This window comes from Vicugna pacos, chromosome 23 (assembly GCF_048564905.1).
Source record: "Vicugna pacos chromosome 23, VicPac4, whole genome shotgun sequence".
NCBI classification, from domain to species: Eukaryota; Metazoa; Chordata; class Mammalia; order Artiodactyla; family Camelidae; genus Vicugna; species Vicugna pacos.
In genome coordinates this window covers 24539012-24560284 of record NC_133009.1, presented here as the reverse complement: position 1 = coordinate 24560284, position 21273 = coordinate 24539012, and the positions used below count along the sequence as shown (strand labels likewise).

Genomic DNA, 21273 nt, shown 5'->3' with positions numbered 1-21273 from the left:
CTTGCGCCCTTCGTAAGCTCACATCACCCGGGAGGCCAAGTTTGCGCCAAGTACAGCAGGGTGGTTATGAGCAGGGACCTTGGAAGAACCAGATTATCGTGGCTATCATTCCAGTTCCACCACTTCCTCAGTCTGTGACCTGGATAAGTTAATTTCTCTCTCTGTGCCTCAATTTCCCCATCTGTAAAATGAGGGTAATGGCATATACCTGTTAGTGTGATTGGGAGCCTGGAGTGAACCAGTGCATGTAAAATGTGCAAACTTCCCCCTCATCAAATGCCGTGTCACTCATGGCAAGGTGTCTTAAGGAAATCATCTGTCCCAGGATATCCAGTTAGATGCATAAAGATGTTTGCAACGGCAGTATCTGTTTTCTGGAAAAGCCAAGTAAAATTCAAAAGCATTTTTTTAAAGGGAAAAGTTGTCATATTTACCCAACAGAATATTATGTAGCCATTAAAAGTTGTGAAAGGAACGTGAGAATTAAGAAAATGTTTCTACTTCATATTAAATGAAAAAAGCCAATTCAAAAACATTCACCATCCATGTGCTCAAAAGCTGAAGAACCATGCAAGAAAGAACACTTGTTTCAGTTAGGAAATTTTTGGATCACAGTTTATTGTTTCAACTTTTTCTTTAATATCTGTTAGATGCATGGCACACATGGATAAGCCCAAAGGATTATTACAAAGGTCAAGCTACACACTATACATGGAAGGACTATGAAATCTGAGTTGATGTTATTACTACCAAATGAGTTCTAATTCTTATCCACTGGATACACCCTGGCCTTCCCTTTGAACAGAGGGGGAAGTTGGAGATCTCCTAGAAGCTGAAAGCCACCACAACCAACATTCCCCCACCCCAGCCCAGAGAGATGCCTTACTTCTGTCTTGATAGTTTCAGCAGATAAGGGAGGAAACATAAAGTGTGAACAGGATATGGCTGTGTTGAAATAAATACAGGAAGTCTATCTGTCCGCTGGTTTCTGAACCCAACATATGTCCTTCTCCATTTTGAGTCTCATCTTTGGCAACCACAGCAGGAAGCCCCAGACTGTAACCCAGACCAAGTCTCAGGGCCGCTTAGAGCCAATGCACGTGGGTCGCATGGACCAGAGAAGTCGTGTTTTCATGTATACCCGGCAATGACTCAGAGCTCATACGATGGGGGTAATGTTATGATCACCTGTAAGTGTTGAAACCTACCTTCGCTTTTTGAAAAGAAGAACAGGAACTATAAATTCATTTTAATGGATTTCTAGAATTAAACTCTGGCTTGACGTATTATTAGTTTATTCTGATATGAAATAATGATTAAAAAAAGTTTTCTTGGATCCAAAGAGATCATTTTTAAAGTAGACAGAAGAAATGGAAGCCACCAGAAAAAGTTCATGAGTGAATATCTAAACAAAAATTTGAAATTACCCACTGTCACCTCCACAAAAGAGACTTTAAAGAGTTGTTTTAAAATCTGCTCAGCTTTGTCTCCATAAAATCTGAGTTAAGAGTTCCACACTGGTTCTGTGATGGGAACCTAATTCACTTTTTTTTTCCCCCTTAAGAAAAAGACAGTTGTTACACTTTTCCATATAAGATGAGAGGACAGAACAACAAAAAAAAACTCAAAAGAAGTCTTGAAGGGGGTGGGTTGAGGGGGTTCTCTCTGTTCTTACTTAGGGTACTCAGGCTGTAATTTGTCTTAAAAGCAGCTAGCTTAAAAAAAAATGCATGCCAGAAAACCACACACACAGAAAAAAGCAGCATACAGCTTTTTAAAATTCTGTCTCTAACACCTCCTTTCCCAATGACATCAGCTGGAGGCTCCCCACCTGCCCAGTTGCCATAGCAGTTACACAAAGACATACAATGACATCAGTTGGCATGATATCAGCTCTTTGAGTGCAAACAATACAAGAAGAACTACTTTGTTTAAGGCCTTTGGTACAACTGTGTTCTGGGGAGCCAATGATGTAATGCTAACAGGTGGCATGGGCCTTCCATTTGCCTAATGGGGGGAAAAAAACCCATGGGGGAGGGAGGAGGAGGGAATCTGAGACAGACAGACACAGAATGCTCTGAATCCCAGGGGGTGTTCACATGCAAAATTATGTGTATATTGTATGTTTAAGCCACGTGGGAACTCTGTTGATCGCATATTTGGAGGCAGAGTGAATAGAAAAGGAAATATTCTAATTCACACATATTCGCTCAACAAGGAAACTCTCATGGAGCGATAGGAACAAACACTCTGTTCAATTGCCAGTCTGCTGACCAGCGGCGGCATCAGTTCTCATTAAGGGCTGTGCACATCTATATGCTGCCGTTAAAGAACTCTCTCTGGGGACGGTGTTACGGCCAGATGAACCAGTAGAAGCTCACACTGGTGGTTTTTAGAGAGAAATGTCTGCAGGGAAGATGGTTTCCTTCCCTTAGGGGTTTGGGGTTGGAAGCCGGGGAGGGGTAAAGGGAAGGAGGAGTGCTAATATGGTTCTCTCTTCCAACTACTTTTCTTCTACCCCACTCCATCGTGGCCTACTAGAGCCTGAACAGACTGGCCACTTAATGAGGAGTTTTGATTATTTCATATTTGTCATTACTATATAGGAACATTACAACGTGATAACTAACAACTAAAGTAGAGGCAGTGAAGCCTGGTGGCTTCACTGAAGGGGTAGAGGCAGGCAGACCCAGGCTGCAAACGGGATGCTGTCTCATGAGAGTTGTGAGACCTGTAATAAATCCCTTTCCTTCATTAAGCCTCAGTATACCAATCTGTAAAATGGATAAAAATGTCACCTCCCCATAGAGTTGTGGTACAGGAAGCCTGGGTAAACAGTTTGATATATAATCAGGCATTCGACAAATAATGTCTTATTACTCCAATGTTATCCCTGCCGTCCTTACTGCCAGTTGATCTTGGCACCCAGAGGTCCCCGAGAACCCTAAACGCGGGGCGGTGATCCTGAGGTCAGAATGCTCGGGCCTGAATCCCAGCACCGCCAAACTCTACCTCTGAGACCTGGTGCAAGTTTCTGATCTCCTGGTTTCCCCATTTCCCCACATATAAAACAAAGACACCTACTTTACATGACGGTTTTGACGATTAAACTGACTTAAAAAAAATACTTTGAAACAGTATCTAGCACATATGAAGCACTTTTTTCATTGCTTGGGAAAACTACCATTTTAAAGATTCTTTTTTTTTTTTAAATCTACTTAATATAAAGACTCTAAATGATAAGGAAGCTAATTTTCCAGAATCTTTATTTTTAAAAGCTTATTGAAAAAGAACAAGAAACCAAGGTATCTGAGCAGTTTTTCGAGTTTAAATAATAGACTTTTCTTCATAAAGAAAGAAGCAGCTCCCTCTCCTTCCTAAATGAGTACCTCTGACGTCATTTTCTTTGTCCCGGCTTTCCCAATAAAGCCTGCATGGCTTCGGTGTCCTGGCTTTTCCAGAGGAGACTGGATGTTATCAATAAAATCCCTCTTGTCCCCTCTCTGTCCCCCTTTTCCCCGTGCCCCCATGTCCCCAGCAGGCTGAGTCGTCTCCATGGACACTCAATGCCCACAGTTATCAGTGCAAACGTTTTCTAGGCAGGAGCAACAATGCTGGAAGCAAACATTTCAAACCTTATCTCCAAACCAGGTTCTCTGCCAGAATGAGTATGGTCAGCACGATGATTCCGAATGGCCACAACGAAAACTGCCCAGCACCCCTAAACAATGTGTAGCCATCCAACTGGCTAGTTTCCTCCAACAGGAGATCAGCGAGGTGGTGGTGCCCCGGAGGCCATGGATTCTAGTTTCAGTGGGGAACCTCTCTTTGTGGACGTGTTTCAGCCCCTGGAGCGGTTTTGGCCATTGCTGGCCTAGAAACACAAGGGTCCTGCGTCATGTGCTTCAGAAGCAGTGCTCTGGGTGGCAATTTAAAGAAACCACATCCAACTGCAGAATCTATCAACAAGAGATTTCCATATTCCAAAGATGGCCAGCTCTTTTGCACACAGGTGTTTCTGGCTTGATGGTAAGTTGAAAAGTGGGCATTTTCCAGAAATTTAAGGAAAACTCTCACTGAAGGTCAGCAAGTAGCATTAACACCCAAAGAAAGGTGGGTGGGCACTCAAGCTGGACTTTTCCACAAGCTTGCTGTAAGTATACCGATTGCCCCTTTTTGCTGTCTAGCTTTTCCTACCGGGTGACTAGTTTTTTAAAGTAAAACGGTACTTCATAATAGTGGTTAAGAACAGAGATGCTGGAGCCAGACTGTCTGTGTTTAGAATCCTGGCTCCTATCACGAACTGACTGTGTTACCTTGGTGAGTTACTTAACACCTCTGCACCACAATCTCTGCATCTATAATGTGGAGTTAACAGCAGTATCCATCTCACAGGCTTTTAATGTGGGTAAAATGCTACATGAGGTAGATAACATCACTAAAAATGGGAAAGATAACTAGTGTAAAGTGGGTCTTCATGGATGCTGTTTTGTGGGTTCTCCGTGGAAACTGAAGTCCCTCTCAGCCGACTGTCAGGATTCCACTCTCACGAGGATCCTTGTGGAAGAAACAGAGCTTGGATAATTTGGAACTGACATCAGGCTTCCTGACTCGAAACTCCCAAAGAAGGGGTCAGAGTTGTTTCATACTTTTCAGGGCAGAAAATCATCACCTTAACAGGAAAAAGATTAGGGATATTAGCTAGATCTTGTTTTCCATCAGATTGTCTTCATAGGTTCTAGACAGGTCTGGGTATTTTGTAGTAGGAATGATTTCAAGTTCAACGCCAGATGGTGTCACCTCAACTGTCTTACGATCCTGTCCCCAGGGAACGTGTATTCTTCTCTAAGGGGAATTAAGGGAGGCTGTATCATTTTGCTGGTGGGGACCATGAGTCAGAGAGGAGTTCCCCTATAATCACATCATTTCATTGCTCACAAGTGAAATGTCCAACGCGTGAAAAAACTTAAGCAAGGAGTTACCATACAGCTTAACACTCTTTGAAAAAAAATTAGGATCTTGAATTCAGTTGAGCACATGTTGATTATTTGCATAAATATCATTAAGTGTTCCAGGAAGATATATCTGCATATATGTTAGTCCCTTGCCGCATGGAGTTTTTTTTTTTTTTTACTGTCTGGTCTCTCTGGTTGGAGATACAAGTTCTCTAGGGATTTATTTTAAAAGCGAACTCGAGAAGGCAGTCTGCTCTCTACAAGGCAGCAGGGGAAGAGTGCTGGGGTAGTCTTATTTAAATCCCTTTGTACACGGGATTTAGCTGTGTCACAGGAAGACAGGTGATCTGTTGATACGTTTGATACCAAAAGCTGTAGGGAACTGATTGATCCCTTGGTCGTGGACGGGTGATCAGTTTCTTTTTGGAATAATTTACAGAAATTAAAAGAGAAGTAAAAGGATCTCTCTGGTATCTATTTTACCTAATGACATAAGGAGAATTACTTCAAGAATGCCCCTCCCCAAACTGTCTTCCCATAACAGACTAAAGAGGACTCCTGTCCTTTTACTTAATAGTAATCTAACCAAGTTGTATTTAGTGAGGTTCCGAGAGAACAAAAAGAAAATTCGTGAAAAGTTTATACCAGAGTCTTCTCAACTTTTGAGTTCATGATACAATCCTTTCGTTGGCTCTTCTGCTGGACAAAAATCATACTTGAGACTACTGATGCTTACCTGAAATAGATATTGCTTGTAGCATCATTGCAACTCAGGGACCTCATTTTTGTTTCCCTCAGATTATGTGCCATCCCTTTCACCCCAGCAATTTGGTAGATTATAAAATCTAGCATTCAGGAAATCAGCTAATATTTGACTACAATAAATACCAAGAACTAAAAACAAGAACTTTCGCTCCTTCCTCATCTTTGTGTAATTTACAACGTGCTTTCAGCTAAATTTTTGATTCTACATACTTCTACAACTCTTTTCAATTATTAACTTGTTTGGGGGCTCTTTATTTCTCATGTTTTAAAATACGTTGCTTCCTTCTTTGACTGATAAAAATCTTTGTAATGCCCTCAATGGAAAAAAAAAAATTTTTTTTAAATCCCGCCTAAATATTTCCCTCAAGAAAGTGAACTGAGTCAGAAAGTTCCCATGACTTGGGAACTATGATTTGCAAAAATTGAAAATGAAGCTTTAATTGTATGCCTTCCAAGAAATGCTGACCCTAGCATGTTTTTGTCAAAGTTTAAAAGATTCTCTTTCCGTCTCCACCACCTCACCCTCAGCTCAAAGTCGCCTTTGCCCCCTCCCCTCTGGCAACCACTAGTTTGTTCTCTGTATCTAATGAGTTTGTTTCTGTTTTGTTTTGTTTGTTCATTTGTTTCATTGGTAGGGGGACAAGCAACATAGATAAAGGGGATTAAGAGATACAAACTTCCAGCTATAAAATATACCAGTCATGCAGATGAAATGTATCGCATAGGGAATACAGTTAATAATATTGTAATAACTCTGGAGGGTGACGGACAGTAACCAGACTCACCATGGTGATTATTTTGGAATGTATAAAAATATCAAATCGCTGTGTTGTACACCTGAAACTAACGTAATATCGTATGTCAACTCCAACTCAATAAAAAATAAAATGAGCTAATTTTATGGTACATAAATGATAGCTCCATAAAGCTACTTTAAAAACAAAATAAAGCAAAACAAAAACAAACACACAAAAAAGAAGTTGCCCCAGGTGCATATAAGTCCCTTTACTACAGAATTGGTGCAGAAAAGGGCCAGGGATTAAATTTCAACCTGCTGAAGCAGCTCTGGATTGTGCGCGCGCGCGCACACACACACACATACACACAAACACACAGCCAGCTTCCGGTTAGCACCCTTGGAGGGAGATACACATCTATTGCTCCCTTCTGACCATCCCTGCTTTAAGGCTTTAATGAGTAACCAGTGTTTATGATTCCACAAGTTTAATTTGTGTATATTTGAATAACACGGGCAGATCTTTGAGAGGCTACTTCACAAGCACATAAATACAGCCTGTGTCTTTAAATCTGTTACCTCATTTATTTACATTAGAACAGAAAGCACTGCCAGAAGCAACAGCTGATGACAGTCATGTAATTTTCCACAAAGACAACAATTAAGCAGCTTTGTGTTATTTTAATGAGCAGATGACTTTTCAAACTGTTAAGATCACAGAATTCCCACAGCCAGGAAGCCCTGGATTTTTGCAGAAGTCACTGCGACTTTAAGGAACAGCACCCTTTGGCCTGTCTTGGCTCCTCTCCGTCCCTCCCCGCCTCCCCATAAACTTCAGGAGGAAAACAGGACAGAAGCAGATGCTACCTGGAATACCCTAGAATCTTAAACATCCAATGAATCCACAGAATATTTTTTAACCTATTTTGGAAAGAGTCGAGGGTGGGGGTGGGAAAAGTGGTCAAGTCTCCGTCCCCGCCCTCCACACCCTGAGGCTCCATTCATGCAGAGAACCCCATCTGTACACCCACGATCCCCATTCTACCTCCAAAAGGTTGCAAGAAGCACCACGTGGAGGGCAGGGGATGGGCGTAATTGACTTCCCCAAGTCACTTGCTCAGCCTGAGGGGCAGGAGGAGCCTGGATTGGTCAGAGCAGAAGTTTCTGGGGATCCAGTTGCCCCCTTCATCCCCCGAGTCTGTCCAAAGCCCCGCCTGGGAGAGTCTCATTTTCACAGGGAGTTCATCAACCCCTAGACTGAGCCGCACTCCCACTTACAAAACTGCCGAGGAAAGAGAGTGTTTCTTCTCATGACGCCCAGGGGCTTTGGGAGTCAATCACGTGAACAGCTTGCCACCAAGAAGTGCGACTGTCCAAATGCAGGCTGGGTTTATGGAGGGGAAAGAAAAACAGCCATGTTCCAGCCTCAGGCTCCTGGCCACTTGCAAGTTCAGATTCCCCTCTGATTTCTCTAACCCTCCATGTCTAGACTTCATCTATGTCCGCCCAGACCAACCAGCTCCCCGGGCAAAAGGAACGTCATAAACACGCAGCGCAAGTCTCTGGGTTTTCTTCAGCCACCCCAGTTCTATGAACGCACGTTTCACTGGGAGCAAGCCCTCCCAGCCACTTATAGACTTGAGTGACGGGCTGAAGATGTCCCTTCCGTCTCCCCTCCTCCCTCCCTCCCCACCGGTCAGGGTCCAGTGGGAGGAGATGGATGATAAATATACAAACACACAAACAAAAAGGTAATGATTAATGATGATTAGGGCTATGAGGTGCCCTCCGGTTCCTGGGTGCTGGGAGAGGGGACTAACTGGATCAGGGTTCACGGAAGACTCCTCTGGTGATAAGAAGGGATTGACTGGTTTAGAAAAGAGGGATCGGGGAGGGAGCCAGGAGGATAGTCCAGCGGAGGCAGATAGAACCACACTGGGAGCGGGTGGGGAAGGCAGGACACTCAGGAGGCCTGCAATGACTCAGAGGGATGGAGGATGGGGAGCAGTGTGAACATGCAGGGGAGACAGTTGGAGAGTGGCCAGTGGAAGGCAAAGAAGTCCGCAGAGGGCCTCTCAGGGACATTCAGCCGTTGCGATTTTATCCTAAGTTCAGGGAGGCCCCTGAATGTTTAGAAGTCCATAGTATGTGATCGATACGGGTTTGAAAGGACAAGGGCGAGAAAAAGAGAGCTAGAAAAAAGTTCATCAGATTTAGGTGCAATGTACCTATATTTCAAGCCCTGGACAAAATTCATACCCTTTCTTTGCCAGAATACATGTTTTATCCCCATTAGGGACTGAATTGTGTCTCTCCCACAAATTCACATGCTGAAGCCTTAACCCCAATGTGACAGTATTTGGAGATAGAGCCTTTGAGAGATAATTAGGTTAATGAGCTCATAAGAGTGGGTGGGGTCCTCATGATGGGGGTTAGTGCCCTTATAAGAAGAGACACCAGAGAGCTTGGTCTCTTTCTGCCTCTCTCTTCTCTCCCCTGTTCTCTCTCTCTCTCCCGTTGAGGACAAAGACATAGCAAGAATGTAGCCATCTGCAAGCCAGGAAGCCCTCACCAGAACTTGACCATCCTAGCACCCCGATCTCAGACTTCCACCCTCCAGAACTATGAGAAAATAAATGTCTGTTGTTGAAGTTACCCAGTCTATGGTAATTTCTTGTGGCAGCCCCAGCAGACAAACACAGGGTCCCTTTTAATTCCCAGGATAGCTTCCTTTTTTAAAATATAAATTATAATTCTTACTTTTGAAGAACCATACCAAAACCCCTGGACTGCCTGAGACCCTGGCCTCTGGGAGCCAACCCAAGGTGATGCCGTATCTTAAAGTCAAGCCAGAAATGGTCCAAAGTCAAGACAAGGATGCTGCCTGAAGGACTGGCATGCTCCTAAGGGGCAAATCCATGGGATATTCCAGAACCTTCATTCCACAAATCAGCCACAAGCCCAGGAGCCCACTTCTTCCCAAAGACACATGCTTCCTCATCAGTTATACCCTCCCTGTGGGTCAGCATTGACCCATGCCCTCCCCAAGCATCTCTCTGGGCCGAAGAACAGTTTAGCTGGAGCTTTCTGTGTATTTGGGAAGCCACTCAATACCATGTTAGGGCTTTGCCTTCTTTGTTCGCTGCAAAACTCAATACCTGTTAATCCATCAAGACAGATTAAGGGATGGGAAAAAAATCCATGAGATCATACCAGAAGGCTGGAGAGAGAAGAATGTTAACAGGAGGAGAGTGCTGTAAAACTCAAAGCCATGTTTTCCCCAAGAGCCCAAGCAGATACTCTCCATTATTGTTTAACTCTCTGAAGAGGGAAAACATTCTTTGCTTTTTCAGTGCAGAAGTTTAAATAACGAAGCATTGCTAAACAAACAAACAGAGGAAAAGCCAGTAAATCTATTCATTAAACAAGCCCACTGTTCAAAAGGGATACTGTTGCTCAACCCACCTCCCCTGAGGACCAACATTTATCTTCGACTCCAAATTAAACACATCACAACTTCACAGCAAAAGTATGTTTCCCAATGGGATTTAAGTAGAGTCCAATTAAATAAATCTCTAGAAATCTCAAAGAGCCAGCCTCCAGAGAGAACATATTTCTACTGGGAAACATCCCACTGGAAATTACTCTCATAAAAGGTCATCTAAAAACATCCATGACAAGAGGAGGGAGAAAAGGCAGAAAGCAAGACAAGGTCACACTAGTGAAACCCGGGCGGGTTCCATCACAACAAAGTGTATGGAAGCGCCCAGGAAAGAACACTGTGTGCATCTCGGCTCGCTGTGCATGAACCCCGTGTCCAGACAAACAGCTTGGACCATGATGTGTCTTAACGTGATCTGGAGGTCAAAGGGCTGTGGCTTAGGGAACTCAGGAAGCGGTAGGGGAAAGGATCAAGCGTCAACATCAAAATGTGAATTGTTTTACTGAACCAAGGTTTTCAGTTCACAAAAGGCATAGCAACAACTTCCCCAAGTCACTGAGCTGAATTCTGTACTTGGCAAGAATATGAAGCAAGGCTGAGCATTAAGTATAAACTGCCCCAGAGAGCAGGTGTGAGCTCTCCTGGCACAGGGGTTCACCCAGCCAGCCATGCCAACGTCAGACCCCTGCATGAGGGCTTTGCTTGGGGAGGTCAGTCTGAAGCCCGATGAGGCCTCTGTGCACTGACAGATACACGAGTCTCCATCAGGTCAAAAGCCAGCATGACCCCACGTCATGGACTATCTTCTGGGATGAAGGGGACAACAGAACAACTAAGAGGCCAGTACATCTCTGAGGAGGCGGGCTGGGATTAGACAATGCTGACGTGCATTTGAGGCTAAGTGGAAATCCAGATAAGTCATGGTCAGTTCAGCCTGGGACATGGGGAAGGAGAGGGGACCTGGGATGCACCCCACCTCTGGCACCATCAGACCTCCCACCCACATCCCCTTGAAGCCATGCCTAACGCTGCTCAGGGGGACAGACGTCCTGACAGAAAGGACTTGGAAAGCAGCCCTGTTTTCCACCCTCAAGTCACCTTGGGTGCTAGCTCTGCCACCTCTTCTGCCACCTGCAGAAAATCAGGAATCTGGATCGTCTGTAAGTGTCTCCCAATTCCAGCATTCTGTTACTTCAGCACAGTTTGGATATAGTGACATTGATGAAATGACAGCAAGAACGAGGCCAGCTGTCACAGGGTGGGTGAGGCCTGGGTGATCTGCCTCCCACCTCAGGGCCTTTGCACTGGCTGTTCCCTCCTCCTGGAACTCCCTTCCCCGAGATCCTCACGTAGGTGATTCTGATCTCACATCACATGGGATCTCCTCACAAAGGTCCTCCCTGACGTCCCACATACAGCGGTCCTCCTCCCTTAGCTCTTTCACCAAATCATGGCGTTTCAAAGTTTTGTCGTCTTCTCTCATCAGTTCTCTGAAATGCTTGTTAACATCATCACTCCGTGGTTAGTACTATAACGTGGACCCCAAGAAAGCCGAGCTGTTGTCTGTTTTAGAGGAAGCACAGCATCACTGCGCTGTGGCTCAGGCGGCCTCTGCACCTTCCAGCAGTCTGATCTTGGCTGAGTTCCTTGGCCTTCTCGAATCCTAGTTTCCTCTTTTGCAAAATACGGCTAATAATAGTACCAACAGGCAACAACAGAGTTATTGCAAGGACTTAATCAGCTAATACTGGTAGTTATTAATAGAAAATGTAAGTTTCACTGTTTAGCACCTAGAGCAACACCTGATTTGTATAGCAGGTGCTCATTAAATATTTCTCCAGTAAACGAACTTCGGAATGAGACAAGAGAGGGCCAGTTAGTTGTAAAGCTTGTGTTATGTGTTGCTCGGCATAATGCTAGGGTTTTAGGAGATTAACACAATTTTTGAAATATATACAGCCCCTGAAGATAAATCTAATGAGAGAAAGGAGGAGAGATGAAGGAACACTAGAGGAAACTTAGGAAACTCCTGGCAGAAGACACGTTTTAAAGACGTCAGGAATAATGCCATCTGGCTGTGACTTGGGCAGGGCAGGTTTGGGGCCAGCCAGGTGAACTTAGCATGAGGACCCAGAAATCCTGTCACTCCCCTGGCTGGGAAGCGGGGCCGGAAAGGCTGACGGAAACGGACAGCCTGCAGGAGGGTCAGGTGTAAGTGTGACAAATAGCCACATCAGGGGACGGCTGGGGTCCCAGACAATTCACACCTGGTGGCCTCTAACCCCTTCTCCTCTCTCCTCGCATCCTCCTTGGACATTCTACACAAGTGATAAAGGGATTGAAAAAACCAGAACGAGAAAAGAAGACTTAGGAGAGAGCGCTCGGCCTGAGGGATGTCGGGGGACCCCAGTCCATCTCCACACACATTTGTTAAGCACTAAGTGTGGGCTGGGGGCACAGTACTGAGAGCACAAAACTCAACAAGACCTGGTCCGGCTAACTGACTCGCGCACTCAGACACGGTGAGGGTAACAGATGGATTCACACAGTATCTTCACCATCCCGGGGCTGTTTCTTCTGCCTCCTGTCGAAGGGACTAAACGTTGGATCTAAAACCAGGAATTCTGGGTTCCTCTTGTCCCTTTCACTAAACCTGCCACCTTCAGGCAAGTTCCTTAACCACGAAGCCATTTCAAAACATAATCGTATCTTAAGAGCTTTTTCTTCAAACACAGGATTTTCCTCTTCTCTAAAAAAAAAAGATGGTTACATCCCTTCTTGTTCCACAGGGGTAACTTTCCGGGTGCTCTTACGAGACAGGGAAGGGGCCTCAGGGCCTCTGGTCCTCTGGAAGGTGAGATGCTCGGGGGCACAGCGTGAGAGGAAAACACCCAGTCTTCTGTGCCTCTGTGGTTGGTTTTGATGTATCCTCTCTCCTTCTTAGAAACTGGGGCTGAACTCTCACAGCTACTGAGAGTGCCTAAGAGTTCACACTGAACAGTTCTGAAGAGCAAGCCGGGCAGAGTGGCAGGACGAAACATGCCCAGAGCTGGCCCAGGCAGGGAGAAATCGAGTCATCTTGGGCATTTCAAGACACCTCTTCTCCAACTCGAGAAGCTTTTTTTGTTTCATTCCTGGCTTTCATCGGTAAAGGACCCTTCTCTGGCAATAACTACACAGCTTAAGTTTATCTTTTCTTAGAAATGTGCCTTCCGGAGCAGCCCCAAGATGCCCTTGCAGTGAGTCCACTTTCTAGGAGCTGGTGACCTAGGAGGGCCTTGCGGGAAAAGAGCCAGGCCTGAGCATGAACAGAAGGGTACGATTAGCAGGACCACGGGGGAGACGCAGTGTCTATTTTAAGCAGGAAGGAGAAACCAAAGCAAAACAGCCAAAGAAAACATGTAGAACCATGGTTTAAATATTCAAACAAAATCCCCAAAATAAAAGACGACAATTGATCTGAACACAGTGCTTAAGATGTAACAGAACACATTACAACAGTCAAACTTTCAACGACACAGATTATTTAAAAAAACAAAACGTCACGCAACACTTTGCACTCACATTATCACCCTATGTCAGTTTCCTATAAGGCTCTGAATCCCAACACCGATATTTAAGAATCTCGATATCAAGGAGGTACAGAACTTATATATGCCCCCGCCACCCATGTGGTGTTGCCTGGGGGATGAAGCAGAGGGGACCCCAAGAGTTGCAGGCTGGAAGGTTCTGGGCGTGGTGGTTGCTGTCAGAGCCTACCCTGTCTGTCTTCAGGCTGAGCCTAGTGGCCAAACGCTGTTTCTGGAAGACGGAGTCATTCTACCAGTCTAGGGTGTAACTGGCCACTGTCACCCAGATGTGAGGTTAGAGAGACTACATCGCTTTCCCAAATAGTGTACCACTACAGCATACATCCAGATGACAAACGGTCTTTTCCTGTCAAACTGCAGGGCCACTCTGACCCTAACAACATGGAGTCAGCAGCCTCCACCAGTTAAGGGCAGAGTTCCCGACAAGACTGTCTTCACTTCCAACACCAGCCCCAGTCCAGGGGCTCCCAGGCCACCTGCGCTTCTGACCAAGGATTCTGGGATTCCCACACCCGCCTCAGGTTGGATAATTCACCAGAGTGACTCACAGAACTCAGGAAAGAGCCTTCCTGCTGCTACGGTTTTATGTAAAGGATGCAAATCAGGATCACCAAAAAGAAGAGACCCTAGAGCCAGGTCAGGGAGGGTCCTGAACGGGGAACTTCTGTGCCCTCAAGGGCTCTTCACCCTTTCAGGGCACCGATGTGTTCATTAATCAGGAAGCTGAACCCAGGTTTGGTGCTGAGTTTTTATATGGGCTTCGTTACGGAGGCATGATTGGCTGAACCATTGCTCATATGACGGAACTCAATCTTCAGCCCCCTTCTTCCCTCTCAGGAGGAGGTCAGGCCAATACAAAGGCCCCACCCTCTAATCATATTGTCAGTCTTTCTGATGACCCACCCCTGTTCTAAATCATCTCAGTAGCATAAGATCAGGTGTAACCAGAGGTTACCTCCCAGGGACCACCAAGAGCAAAAGCCAGACAAATTCTGCATCATAGAGCAGTTTTGTCCCGGGGAAGAACACGGGCTCTGTAGTCAGACCGCTCTGAGCTTGGTTTTCTTCTGTGTGACTTTGGGAATTTACCTAACCTCTCTGAGCCTCAGTTTCCTTATCTAAAAAGTAGATAATGATATTCTTAATACTATATGGAGATCAGCACCATTCCATAGAAATGTGATGCCAGCTACTATATCACAAATCTTCTTATAGTAGCTGCATTTTAAAAAGTGAAAAGAGGTCTATGGCCATATCACCCTGAATGTGCCCAGTCTCATCTAAAAAAGTAAAAAGAAACTGGCAGAATTAACATTAATTATATATTGTACTTAGCTCAACACAGCTGAAATAATATCATTCCAACATGTAATCAACTTGAAAAAATTATCAGTGGCATCTCTTACATCCTCTTTTATACAAAGCCTTTGAAATCCAGTGTGTACCTATGTGTATAGCACAGCTCAGTTTGGAGTAGCCCATTTCAAGAGCTTAGTGGCCACGTGTGACCTGTGGCTACCATCCTGGGCACGCAGATAGAGATAACTGTTGTTATCTTCATGAAATGAGTTAACACTCGGTGCCATTAGCGTCCCCATTTTACAAACGTTAATGAACGTGTGTGTGTTCACATGCACACACACACGTATAGGCAGTGATCATTGACTAAACTACGCCGTGTGTCAGGCAGCCCCCACAGAATATCAAATAGCTGCTCTCTTCTCGGGAAAAGAAACACTTCAAATTGGAGGAGAGAGGCTCTTGGATGAATTATCCACAGTGTGCTCTTTTATTCCCAAACTCCCACATCTCCCCAACACACATTTTGATACTGGCAAAATCAAGCAACCCTGGACAATAGCTTTCAATGAGACAAGAAGCCCTGAATGCAGCCAGATGGGGAGTCTCAGAAAACTCTGAACGGCTGGCGGGTGGGGAGGAGGCGAAACTACAGGGAGGAGCTTGGGCTCCTGGAGTCACTGAGCGGCCCCTCTGCTCCTCCTCGGGCCCCCTCCCACAGTCACTGCCCAGACACCCCAGCAAGTGTACCTGCCAATCACCCCACTCTTCACTCCCCTGGAAAATGCTCCGCATTGTAAATCCAGAAGAATGTCACTAGTCGGAGACTGATTTCAAGGTAATTACTCAGGCAGCTTTGAAGCATGTGATTCTCAGGACTCAAAACCTAATCGAAGTTTGTCATTGTTGTTTTGTTTTGTTTTTTAAGATGCACAGACATTTTTATGAAAGCTCTGTCCCTTTGAATGGTGGTGCTCAGCATTCAGCTTCTCCTAACCTTTGTATCCGAGAGCTGCCCATCACCCTGGGATTGATACAATTCATTCAGTTCTCACTGGAGTTGGAGGAGGGGGGGTTCTGAGTCACCCTTAAGGCAGGAACGAAGAGATACACCTAATAAGGGCAGATGAATGCATTTTTACATAATATGCAAGATTAATTATAATAAATTCAATCCAATTTACATACTTTATCAGGAAAGACAAGCTAATTATCTATCAGAGAATTAGGTCCTATTTAAAGGGCATTTTACCTTAATTTGGCAAAAAGAACTAATGGGAATTGTCTTTCCGTTCTGATGTATTCTTTTGACTGCATTTGCTTAAGCACTCCGAACACTTCAGCACTGCACTAAAACCCCAGGGTTTAAAAAAAGGGGGGTGGGGACACAAACACGTATCACACAGCATCTCACAAGGTCTAACCCTTTCTGCTGTTATTTGTAACGATGTCCCTTTCAAAGTGTCTTATCAACAGCATAAAACTGGGAGTGACTCAGACTTATGAAACAAGGAGGTGGTGTTGGCCAGATCATTCGTGTCCACAGTCACTTCTGGTTTTGAACAGTGCTGAGTGCTGCCTGCACACTTCCTCCCTCTGCTCACCAACCTCCAAGTCCGAGATTCACAGCACGTGCCTTAGGGCACGTGTGCTGCAGCACACAATCGGAATTTGTGCAAAGACCCGTGATCAAAGATAAAGACTTCCCTCCACACCAGTATCTTTAACAGACAGTTGGCTCTTGCTTTCTGAAGAGAAGAGCTGGGATGAAAAAAATAAAGGGGGGTTAGGGGGAGAAAATAAACCCAAGGTAGCTGGCCCCGACCCTCCATTCCTCAGCGGGAAAGTGGAGAGGCTCTCAAACGAGGAATTCCCTCTGGAGGTTTCTCTTGTAATAGCAAAAACTTGGAATCCATCTTAACTTTGTTAATAGGCAAGTTAGTTAAGTAAAATGGGACACATCCCTAAAATAAGACATGTGATAACCTTTAAAGAAAACCTGTGATGACTTTACCGGAAGCAAAAGTACCTGCAGTATAAAGTGAAAATGAATTTCAGTTTCTATATGAAAACCTCTGCAAAATAGGCACATATATGGGTAAAGAATGAAGAGACTCTGTCAAAGTGAAACCAGGCCAGTCAGGAGGATTAGTATGTCATCTGAGTCTCTTTCTTTTTTTTGTCTAAATTTTCTTAAGATTCCAACAATGAGTATATCACTGAGTCTTTGCTAAGACTTAATTTTATAAGATTTCCTCACGTAGCACTAGTATGTAATTTTCCTGTTTGGAACTGATTCAGAAAAAAGTATGGATGCAGTTTTCTAGGCATCCCACTAGAAACACTGGGTTTTTCCAAACCTTTAAACAACGACAAAAAATCTACCAGGCATGGAAGAGTGGTTTCTATTACATGGCACCAGTGGCAATGTCAATTCATTTGACTGAATTTTATTACTCATATGCCCCTTGGAGATAAGTATATGATGATGAATTTTTATTACAGATATTCGATATTAAAATCATGGTACATTTTCAACAAATGTGAGCTACTCTGTGTCTGGCATTGTTCTTAGCACATGTATACATATTATCTAATTTAATCCACAATTAACCCTATGGGAGCATTGTCATTGCCCTCCCTGTTTTATGGGTAGGAAAACTGAGACACACGGAATTGAATTTGCTCAAGTTCATGCTACTAATAAGTGGCAAAGTTAGAACTTAAACTCACAGTCCAGTTCTCGAATCTGTGCTGTTACCTTCCACATGACATTTCCTCTGCTATAAAAGATAATTTCTAATAGGTGGGCTGAATACAACTGCAAATCAGCAGACCAATTCATTGAGAAGGCGCTTAATAAATTCATTACAAAGAGAAAAGGAAAGAAAACATGAAGTAACCTGGCCAAACATTTGGACCCCCAAGATTTGCCTGTTTAATAACAACCCTGAATCAAATCAAAGGATTGTATATACTCCTACGGGGATCTGAACTAAGAGTTAGGAAACAAGGATCCTATAGCAGTTCTGTTATCTATGTGCTCTTGGGTAAGTGATCAGTTTCCACATCTGTAAAATGGGACAGTTGAAACGAATGCTCAATAATTCTGCCTGAACGAATGCTACTTCAAGCACAGGGTTCCCAGGGGTCCCTTCTGCTATCTCTCAAGGGGGTTACTTATGCTTTCTCTGGGGTCTGTTCCTGCCACACTCCCAGATTATCTGAGTTATTTGTAAGCTTAGACTATGGCAAGAAAGAAGAAAGATAAGAAAAGAGAGGAACACAGAAAAGAAAACAGTAAACAGTACATAGTAAATAGTTTGATAAGATTCTTGTTCACTTATCCCAGAGAATTCCCTTTCCCAAAGGGTAATGATAACCAACTAGAGATTCTCTCTTCACGCACTTGAGGGGAAAAAAAACATAATTAATATTATTATCCACATGAATAGAATGGATAATGAATATAAAACATAAGGAATCAAATATCTTTGGGTACCAGAGTCTTTGGGATGTAATCATACATCCCCATCAAACATTCCTTCTTACTCATGATATATAACTTCCATACCTGTCTGCCTTCCCATTCTACAAAGTCAGTGAGTGCATTAACATGTGCAAAAGAAGAAAGTAGCATTCCCAACTCCACAGGCTACAAAGAGAATGCCCTCTAAATTTCCCCACGGTGAAAACGCACCAAGCAGAGGCAGAAGCAGAAAAGCGCTCTGCCCGGTCTCTACCAGGCACCAGCTGAGTGACCTTGGACAAGTGCCTGGACCTCTCTGAGTCTCAGTCGCTCATATGCAGACTGGGGTGTTGCCATGAAATGTCATGCTCTGATCACAGAGTCAGCGAGACAGCAAACATTTCATAAATGCTACAATTAATCATTGTAGTTTTCGAAAGTTTCTTTCACTGATTTCTCACTCTACTTCAAAGCCTTGGCTGTGACCAAACTTTGAAGTTTCCAAAAGCTGGGATATAATTCAGGCTGAGCTCACTGGGAAGCCAGCTCTTCTCTGAAGACACGGAGTTGGTCACTCTTAGCACTGGAATTTTCAGTTGAGGAGATATGAGAAAATGGGGGGGAGGGGAAATTATTGTAACCGAGGGCAATCAGAGATAAAGGACAGTTAGAGCAACCCTAAGGCTGAGATACAACGCACACTTGTAAATAAGAACGTGGCCAGCCTAGAAAGAACTTGGGCTTTGAGATCCTTAGGTCTGGGTTCCAATTCTTGTTCTGCAACTCACTGGTTAATGATCTGGGGAAGAATCTTTAATCTGTTCCCCAGATTCTGTATCTGTAAAACTGAGCGTCTCAAACCTCTCTCAAGCAGCTGCATTGAGAATTAAGTAAGACACATATGTGACAGCCCAATGCCCAGTGCATGGAAAGCATTCAATAGCTATTATTTTTTTTCCCCAAACTCTCTGGGAAATAATTTTCTAATTTCAGGGATGATGGGTTGATCAGACTCAGAGTAGTTACATGTCATTAAATGGTGTTCCACTGTTCGATTAAAATACCATTTTATGAGAACCATCGGACCATTCTTAAAAATCTTATCATAAAAAAATGTGCTGTTTAATGAGACTAGAAAAATAAAAATAAGACCCAAGAAAATATCCTCTGTCCCTTCAAGGAAACCCCCCTTAGAAGTCTGTCTCATCTTATTATTATAAGAGGGAAGCAGACATTCTGTAATAATGGATGGTAGTAACTCACAGTCTTGAAACCTGGGACCCAAGACTCAAGTCCAGGAGCCAGAAGATACCCAGTCTCTCTGACTCTGAAAGCACCCCCTGCCCTCACAGTGCGCTGTTGCCTTTACTCCCTGGCTCCTCCTTTCTCTCCTCCCAATTTGTTTTTCTTTCCACTTGCCAGTAGCAACAGCTGGTGATGTTCAGCCCAGTGGTAGTGGACCTCAGGGCCATGATTCAAAGAACGTGGGATTGTTTCTCCCGTAGAATAAGTATGAAGAATTAAAGAGTGGGTGATAATGTTCTGCCGCAAAGTGGTGACAGCCTCTTTACCCAGGGACACAAAATAAGATCAGCTGAGCTCACATCATAATGGGAGGACAGCCTGACACTGCCCCCTGGACCAGGCAATTTCATCTTTTTACTTGGTGGAGAATTGAAAGGCAACAGATGCCTGACTGGGGGTCCGGTTGGTGGCAAGACAAAGAAAACGAAACCCTTTGTTGAAGCACTCAGGAAGAGCTTTGCTTTGCTTTGCTTTCCACGAAGTTCTAGTCCTGAGGTGCTGGTGGGAGAGACGAGTAGGCTTCACCACAAATAAAACATTAAGGCAATACAGATAATTTGGTGAATCCGCAAACCTTTTTTTCCCTGTGAGCCACTTGTTCTCACTTTTTATGTAATAATAGATGATACAGACATTAGCTGGTCAAAAAAAAAAAAAAAGGATACTAAGGCCTTCCTCTCAGCACCTAGAGTCAGACTTCATAATTAGAAAGGGCGCTACCTCAGCTTGAATATAAAATGTCTATTTCTATATGATCCACAATAAAACTCAGGCTGTGGTTCATACGCATCATTTTCTCTCCCCACCAATTTTTCTGAATTAGTGAGGTTATGTGACGTGAATGTCGAGTGTATGGATACACAGGCACAAAAAATTTGCCTCAAAGTGACCCACATGGCTTAGGGGAAATATCATGGGCTTTGAAATGACAGACAGTTGTGTTTTCAAACCAGCCCTGTCCCTTAAAGTGGTTTTTAACTGTACTTGCAAATTCTTTTTTTTTCCCCTAAGCAGGCCAAAACTTTATCTTTGAAATACCATGTACAATGTTTGTTTGCTTAGCATGTCCCCTTTTCATAGAGAGCATGCAGGAAAAAATAAACACGGGTCTTGCTCTTATCAGCAACGTATCTCAAATTAGTGAGGTTCAAATTACAAAGTTCCACTCCAATGCATGGAGGAGGTCTGTCAGCCATGAGCTTCTGAGGCTGAGAGAAGAGGTATATTTCCTTTTCCATTAAAAACCAATAAATAATAGTAACAAAAAAGAGAATGCTTACCAGATCAAGTTTTAGGAAAGAAATTCTGTTGGCCCATAAAGATGTGCTTAAAAGAGGCCAGACACTACCACAAAAGAGAAAAAGAAACGATAAAAATGCCAAATGTCACACAAACATGTACTTTCCAGGAGAATGAGATTTCTTGAAGATAAACCGCTCCCTAAACAAGACCGTGTGGCAGAAGAGGATGAAGAGGCCAAATACATCATCTTCCAGGTGGAAAGAATCTGGGCTATTAGCTGGTCCGTATATGGTCCGTATATTCCAACGTTTACATTATAAGAGTCATGATGGTTGATGCCTTAGCCTGAGCACGGGTGCCTAGCACGTAGAAGGCATTCAGTACTATCTGTTGAACAAATGAGTGAATCTCCTGTATCCACAAGGCTGTACATCCGTGGAGACCAACGAACCAAAAAGTCCCTAGAAACC

General features: G+C 44.0%; 1 protein-coding gene across 1 annotated transcript in view; it reads right to left on the bottom strand.

The window, feature by feature from the left end:
• Window positions 1-21273, bottom strand: part of DUSP10 (dual specificity phosphatase 10) — a 36955-nt gene that overhangs the window by 5882 nt on the left and 9800 nt on the right. The window lies entirely within an intron of this gene.